General features: G+C 46.1%; 2 non-coding genes across 2 annotated transcripts; both read left to right on the plus strand.

Moving 5' to 3' along the window:
* Window positions 1-2,394: 2,394 nt before the first annotated feature.
* Window positions 2,395-2,476, plus strand: trnal-aag (transfer RNA leucine (anticodon AAG)). Its single transcript has one exon. It is a non-coding gene; the product is annotated as a tRNA-Leu (tRNA).
* Window positions 2,477-4,059: 1,583 nt separating this feature from the next.
* Window positions 4,060-4,131, plus strand: trnae-uuc (transfer RNA glutamic acid (anticodon UUC)). The gene has a single exon. It is a non-coding gene; the product is annotated as a tRNA-Glu (tRNA).
* The last annotated feature ends 4,438 nt before the right edge of the window (window positions 4,132-8,569 follow it).

Genomic DNA, 8,569 nt, shown 5'->3' on the forward strand with positions numbered 1-8,569 from the left:
TCGTGCTCACAGCAGCATTGCAGTGTGTGCTCAGGTTCTCAAATCATATCCCATGTGAGCCAATTCCGCCATGTCACGGGAATGAAACTAACAAAATCCACGTCTTACCCATTACAAAACAAGGGCTTGTTCAGGATTTGAACCCGGGACCTCCTGCAAGCTTGGGGATTTTAACACCCAAAGTGAGAACACCCCTCGACCAACAAGCTATCGGTACAAAAGTGCATCAACTAAATATATATTCTATTGCCATCTAAAAGCGGATCAGACATCTGCACTGAAATGTGGCAACGTTGGAAAAACTCAGGAAGTCAGACAGCGTCTGTGCATAGGGAAACAAAGATAAATATTCACCTCCATGACCTTTCATTAACATTGGGAATGTTTAGAGATGTTGGGAGTTCAAAACAAATGAAATCCAGCAGGGAGGAAACATAACAACATCTGGTAGGGTGGAAGCCTGGAGAAAATGAATGAGGGAAACAGAGAATCACAGAATGATTACACCACAGGATGAGACGATTACAACGTTACTTGCACGACTCACATGCAATGTGGGTGAAGGGGAACCAGAGGATGTACTGTGCATATATTTCAACAGAACCACAGTGATGAGGTTGGTGGGCTTGAAAATTGATCGTTACGCAAAGAAACATAGGAACTTAGGAATTGGGAGCCGATGCAGGCAAATTCAGCCCTTTGGTCCTGTTCCGCCATTCAATCAGATCATTGTTGATCTCTCTTTGATCTGAAATCTACCTCCCCACCTGTTCTCTATACCCCTTTGATGCGTTTTTCTATATCAGAAACATTTCTATCCCTTCTTGAAATCATTCAATGATTCAGGCTCCACCGTGCTATGGGGCAGCGAGTTCCACCAATTCACCGCCCTTTGCGAGAAGTAGTTCTTCCCCATCTCAGTTTTAAATCAACGGGCTCTCAAACTATACACGTGACCTCTTGTTCTTGATTGCCCCATAAGAAGAAGCTTTTGGTCTACCTTTTCTTTATCAATCCATTTAGAATTTTATATATCTCTATCTGATCCCCTCTTCATCCTTCTAAACTTTAGCATTTTGTGGGACCATTTCACCTCACTGTCAATCCCATGACCCAGAGAACTGAATCCGTGTTGTCATTGGCTGAAGGAGGCAATAATGTTCCATCCAAACATGACATTTTGAAGAGGAAACGTGTCACAAGTGAAAAAAGATCTGAGAGGAAAATAATGAGCAAAGGGACATGTGTGAAGTCAGTTTGAAAAAGACAGTTCACCGGTTTCCGTGGTAGTCCAGTGGCTTGTGTTCAGCACTCTCCCTGTGATGTCTGGTTTCAATTCCCGATTTGGAAAAGAGGACTATTTGCTCTCAGCAAACCATTAATAATGATCTGATTTACTCTCTGATCGAAAGCAGGTCTACTAGAATCAGCCGAGTGAGGTTTGCAAGTTTATATCAGAGCTGGAAATTTCACATGTGCCACAGTTCAAGAACAAACACAGAAAGAGGAGGACAGTGATAGGGTGCAAACATGAACAGACTGGGACCAGAGGGACACAAACGAATGGTCTAGTTGGGCACATGAGCGGCGCAGGCTTGGAGGGCCGAAGGGCCTGTTCCTGTGCTGTATTGTTCTTTGTACTAACGATTGCGATGTTGTTGCAAGGTAAAATCTGTCTGGTCGTGAGCCAGATTTTACCGTTTATATTGACACTGAATTATGAAACGTTTTCCTCTGCATTGAAAAGCATTTGGAAATATTTCTGTCCGGTTTCGAACCGTCGGAAGCGAAAGTGATAATTGCACTGGAGTGTTTGTTATATGTTGTCATTGGCTGAACACATCACTGGTGTTGAAACAGAAGGCGCCATTTTGCAGGAGAAAGCTGTTTGTGGCGGAAGTGGCGTGAAAATTAAAGTAACAAAAGCAGCGTGGATAAATTAAATTCTAAAACACGCTGTAAGCTGCTGGCCTGGTGGTTAGAGTTTGACTCTTTCCCTGCTGTTTAGATTACTGGTCTGGAATTGAAGATTTATTGCTCTCATCCAAACTGTGAAAACTGTGAGTTATTTCCTGGATGAGGATATGGAATGTAATCTCGCCTCGTGCCCTGAAGTGCAGACCCTGAGCAAATTCACCAGGAGGTTCTCTTGTCATTTCTGGCAGGAAATTGGGAAGAGACGAGCTGAAGGTCAGTTTAAATGATGCCGGCCCTTCACTGCAGCTCATTGTGTTTCTGACGTGAGATGATTTCTGTTTGTTGCGCAGTTCAGGCTTACCTGATTCAGGGAAGGAGCAGGCTCAATCTTCCTGATGGCCTTTCCCACCTCCATTGCTTGTAATGAATTTCAGTAACATTATCATTAAATAGCATGATTGCGATGGCTTAAAATGTGGTAGTGTGGCCGAGCGGTCTAAGGCGCTGGATTAAGGCTCCAGTCTCTATGGGGGCGTGGGTTCGAATCCCACCGCTGCCAAAATGGATTTGAGTTTTGGTCCTTGCAGCTGCAGTCCAACAGCTCAGATCAAATCCCATGAGTGCGTCTGGTGTCGTTTTCGTCATGAACAACGAGCAGAGACATTACCAACTTTAAAAAGTTGCTGGGGTAACGCAGCGTGTGTGCAAGTGACTCCTTTCGAGAGTACACACAAGCTGAATTTCTGACTGCCGAGTTAAACAACCTGATGAAGGAGCAGCGCTCCGAAAGCTCGTAGTTCCAAATAAGCCTGTTTGACTTTAACCTGGTGTTGTGAGAATTCTTGCTGTACCCACCCAGTCCAAAGCCGGCATCTCCACATCATGATATAAACAACATGATTACAAACAGTGAGACTTTATTCCCGGCCCAGGAATTAAGGTGATGGACTTGAATTTTATAACTGAAGTTCAAATCCTGTCATGTATGCTTCCCATCATTCTGACCAGATATTTACAGAATTAACCTGGCTCCTGTGATAATCACCGTACTGTATAAACACGGAGATGGCCTCCGGGCAAGCAGATCCGGTTTACTGGAGAACAACAAGACTGGCTCCAGAGGCCCATCTTTTGCCCACAGCAATTGATATTACATTGCCTCTGCGTGTTCCTCCTGTCAAAATGAATAATGATACTTCCCACTGTATTAAAGTTTCGTAATAACATGTTCGAGAAAAAGTGTTCATGACGCTTAAAGCAAATCAACTGAACACCTGAAATTTGTGGCATTTGGCCACTTTCCCCCACAAATGCTATTGCCCCGAATTCAATGCCTCAGAACACTCACCAACGCTTTTAGCGGAAGTGATCGCTGTCAGATATGGTGCTGCAGGGACCAGAATTAATGGAGTGGGATAGGCTCACATGTCCCACGGAGTCTCCTCCACAATTTAAGGAGATTATGACGAATCCCAGGACTCAACACCAATTTCTAACCCTATCATGATGGCCCTTCATTCCCTTAGGTTCCAAAAATATCTCTATCTGAAACTTCAATATCCTCATTTACTGAGGATCCACAGACCTCTGGCGAAGCGTCATCCAGATTCGAAACTTTGGCTCTTTTCTCTCTCCATAGATGCTACCAGACCTACGGAGATGTTCCAGCATTGTCTGTTTTTGTGTCAGATTCCAGCATCCGCAGTATTTTGCTTTTGCCGCCACAATTTACATTCCGTTTCTTTTGTTTTTCTATCACAACTTTGTCAACTCTTACCCACGGCTCCCACTCTCACACACCCCCCCCCCACCCCACCCCCCCATCCCCCACGCCCCACCCCCGCATCTCCCACACTTAAAGTATCAATCTCGTCCTCTTTTACTGTCTTCAGCTTTGATGACTGACCATACAGATTTGAAATGTTGGCTCTATTCTCTCTCCAGAGATTCCGTCATGCCTGTTGAGATTTTCCAGCATTTTAAGTTTTTCTTTTAAGTTCCGGAATCTGCAGTAATTTGCTGTTGGCTGAAGGAGTCATTCGTGTTCCATCAAAACATGAGGTTTTTTTTCCCCCAAACCTTTCTCGAGTATTGAAAAAACGCAGCAATGTATTGGTCAGATTAAAATGTTTGCTTGTATCTTCCCTGGTGGTCTAGTGGTTAGGATTTGGCGCTTTCACCGCCGCGGCCCGGGTTCGATTCCCGGTCAGGGAATGTAGATTTTATAGCTGCCGACCAGCACATGATTGTACGCAATAATCCAAATGGGGTTTGACAAGAGCCTGATGCAGCCTCAGAAATACATCCCTGCTATTGTATTCTCGCCCTCTCGACATGAATGCTAAGCATTGCATTTGCCTTCCTAACTGCCGACTGAATCTGCATGTTAATCTTCAGTACGAGCACTCCCAAGCCCCTTTGTGTTTCTGATTTTCCCCAGTTAGAAAATAGTCTGTGCCTCCATTTCTCCTTCCAAAGTGCATAACCTCACACTTTTCCACATTGTACTCCATCTGCCACTTATTTGCCCACTCTCCTAACCTATTCAGGTCCTTCTGCAGCCCCCCTGCTTCCTCAATACTACCTGTCCCTCTGCATATCTTTGTATCATCTGCAAACTTAGCAACAGTGCCTTCAGTTCCTTCTTCCGAAACATTAATGTATATTGTGAAAAGTTGTGGTCCCAGCACCGACCCTGGAGCACACCGCTAGTCACCGGCTGCCATCCTGAAAAGGACCCCTTTATCCCCACACTCTGCCTCCTGCCAATCAGCCAATCCTCTATCCATGCCAGGATATTAAGCTTAACACCATGTTCTCTTAACAGATTGAACAGTCTCCTATGCGGCACATTGCCAAAGGCCTTCTGGGAATCGAAATACATCACGTCCACTGGTTCTCCTTTATCTAACTTCCTTGTCATCTCCTCAAAGAATGCTAAGAGATTTGTCAGACATGACCACCCCTTGACCAAGCCATGTTGACTCAGTCCTATTTTATCATGCACTTCCAAGTATTCTGCAACCTCATCTTTCATAATTGACTCTATAATCTTGCCAATGACCGAAGTCAGGCTCACTGGCCTCTAATTTCACATTTCCTGCCTCCGTCCCTTCTTAAACAGCGGTGTTACATTCGCTACTTTCCAGTCCTCTGTGATTCCTGAAAGATCACTGCCAATGCCTCCACAATTCCCTCAGTTATCTTTTTAGAATCCTGTCGTGTAGTCCATCCAGTCCAGGTGATTTATCCACCTTTACACATTTCAGTTTCCCCAGAACCTTCTCCTTAGTGATGGCCACTGCAGTCACCTGTTCCCCCTGATTCTCCTGGAGCTCTGGCATCCCCCTGGTGTCTCCCACCGTGAGGACTGATGCAAAGTAACGACTCAGTTCATCTGCCATTTCTTTGTTTCCTATTGTTACTTCTCCAGCCACATTGTATCGTGATCCAATGTCTATTTTTGCCTCTCTCTTATCAATTATATATTGAAAAAAACTCTTCCTATCTTCTTTTATATTAGTGGCTACCTTGCAATCATATTTCATCTCCCCCACCCCCCCCCCTCCACCCGCCCCCCCCCCCTTATTGCTTCTATAGTTGTCCTCTGCTCGCATTTTTAAAAAATCCCAATCCTCCAGCTTCCCACTAATCCTCGCCACTTTGTATTCTTTTTCTTTTGCTTTTATCTTGCCCTTGACTTCCATCGTCAGCCGTGGATGCCTCGGCCTCCCCTTGACATGTTTCCTCCTCCTTAGGATAGACTCAGTAGAGGGGACATTGAACAATGAAGGTCGGTGAATTGCCAAAGTGGGTTAGCGATCAACGCTGAAATTGAAATTACAACGAACATTTTGCTGTCTTTCTCTCTCTCCCTTCCTTTCTCTCCCACTCTCTCATTTACAGCATTAGATTAAGTCACAAGCGTCTAGACTTTCGACATTGACAGTGGAGAAATTGTCAGGAGGGAATGAATAAAGGAGAAGGAGTTATGAGAGCCGAGAGGCAGCTTGAATGCTTGTTGGATGTGCTGGGAAGTATGTGCGCGATATGAGATGTGGGGAAGAACATAGAACATAGAACATAGAACATAGAACAGTACAGCACAGAACAGGCCCTTCGGCCCACGATGTTGTGCCGAGCTTTATCTGAAACCAAGATCAAGCTATCCCACTCCCTATCATCCTGGTGTGCTCCATGTGCCTATCCAATAACCGCTTAAATGTTTCTAAAGTGTCTGACTCCACTATCACTGCAGGCAGTCCATTCCACACCCCAACCACTCTCTGCGTAAAGAACCTACCTCTGATATCCGTCCTGTATCTCCCACCACGAACCCTATAGTTATGCCCCCTTGTAATAGCTCCATCCACCCGAGGAAATAGTCTTTGAACGTTCACTCTATCTATCCCCTTCATCATTTTATACACCTCTATTAAGTCTCCCCTCAGCCTCCTCCGCTCCAGAGAGAATAGCCCGAGCTCCCTCAACCTTTCCTCATATGACCTACCCTCCAAACCAGGCAGCATCCTGGTAAATCTCCTCTGCACTCCTTCCAGCGCTTCCACATCCTTCCTATAGTGAGGTGACCAGAACTGCACACAATATTCCAAATGTGGTCTCACCAAGGTCCTGTACAGTTGCAGCATAACCCCACGGCTCTTAAACTCCAACCCCCTGTTAATAAAAGCTAACACACTATAGGCCTTCTTCACAGCTCTATCCACTTGAGTGGCAACCTTTAGAGATCTGTGGATATGGACCCCAAGATCTCTCTGTTCCTCCACAGTCTTCAGAACCCTACCTTTGACCCTGTAATCCACATTTAAATTTGTCCTACCAAAATGAATCACCTCACATTTATCAGGGTTAAACTCAATTTGCCATTTTTCAGCCCAGCTTTGCATCCTATCTATGTCTCTTTGCAGCCTACAACAGCCCTCCACCTCATCCACTACTCCACCAATCTTGGTGTCATCAGCAAATTTACTGATCCACCCTTCAGCCCCCTCCTCTAAGTCATTAATAAAAATCACAAAGAGCAGAGGACCAAGCACTGATCCCTGCGGCACACCGCTAGCAACCTGCCTCCAATCCGAAAATTTTCCATCGACCACCACCCTCTGTCTTCGGTCAGACAGCCAGTTGCCTATCCAATCGGCCAACTTTCCCTCTATCCCACACCTCCTCACTTTCATCATAAGCCGACCATGGGGGACCTTCTCAAACGGGAAGAGGTGAAGAGGTTCGCGCTCTCTTGTGGCCGTGGCTGACATGATTGTGCAAGTTGAAGATTTTAAAAGTGCAGTTTCTGCCGTAAGCAGCAGGGAGCAGTAAAAGTGAGGTGGATATTGAGGAGGCAAAGAATGGGGAGAGTGAGGAAAGTGGGGATTGGAGAATGGTGCGGGTGAGCGTGCAGGACAGGTGGAGAGTTGGTTGGTCAAAGGTGTGTGTCCATGTTTTGGTTTACTTGCGTAGATTGATGTGGTGATGGCATTGGATGTGAGAGTGAATGAAAGGGGCAGCAGAGGGAGTGAGTGTGGAGGCAGGCAGAGAGGCATCGGGTTTGTCTGTATTGAGGCGAACGGCAAAATATTTTGTTTGCTGCGATTGAAGGTGTGGAGAAAAGGATGCGTCTCGCTGTATTGGTCAGGCGGCACTACTGTTTCTATTCACAGGTGCTATCCCACTGGCGTAGAGCACAGGGGATTTGGCCTGCTCCGTTCCCGACCTGGGCCGGTTCACCCCTCCTTAGCACACCTGGTGCGCCCAGAGTCCTCTTAGAACACCATGCGGATACTGATCTTAGTGCGGACACCCGATCGGCACAGAGAACAACAGCCCAGAACTCCCGACCTCAAGCAATCCAGCAGCCTCAGCCTCCCAGCAGCGGGATTACAGGTGCGCGCCACAGCACCCGGCAAACGCAATCCTTGATTCAGCCGCCTTCAGTTCAAACAGCAGCAAGAGCTCGAATGCAGACTGACTTCACTGCTTCACTGACTCAACTGACCATAATTTGAGGAAGCTTCAACTTTGTGTGCTCAAGTTAGTCTAATTGACCTCTTAAAATTTATTTGTGCGAATTTTTGTTTGTATTCATGGAACCTGTCTGAATATGTTCACTCAGTCCCGTCCTCAGCCCAGGTATCAGTGCCGTTGAAAATAAGGAGCCGTTTTCTTTGTTGGAATGACACGCAGCAGCTCGGTTGTCTGCCCCTGAAATACACACGTTTACTGCGCGCATCACAGCAGAGTGGAACAGAGACCTTTCCTTTTCCAGATCTCTGAATGTGACGCAGTTTTTTGCCAAGTGGAAGCTATGATACCAGAAGACCATGAGACATAGGAGCAGAATTTTGCCACTCGGCCCATCGAGTCTGCTCCGCCATTTAATCATGGCTGATATTTTTCTCATCCTCATTCTCCTGCCTTTTCCCCAAACCCCTGATCCCCTCATTAATCAAGAACCTATCTATCCCTGCCGTAATGACACTCAATGATCTGGCCTCCACACCTTTCTGCGGCCCAGAGTTCCACAGATTCACCACACTCTGGCTGAAGAAATTCCTCCTCATATCTGTTTCAAATGATTGTCCCTTTAGCCTGAGGTTGTGCCCTCTGGTCCTAGTTTTTCCTACTAGTGGAAACA

This window comes from Mustelus asterias, chromosome 30, assembly GCF_964213995.1.
Source record: "Mustelus asterias chromosome 30, sMusAst1.hap1.1, whole genome shotgun sequence".
Taxonomy (NCBI): Eukaryota; Metazoa; Chordata; class Chondrichthyes; order Carcharhiniformes; family Triakidae; genus Mustelus; species Mustelus asterias.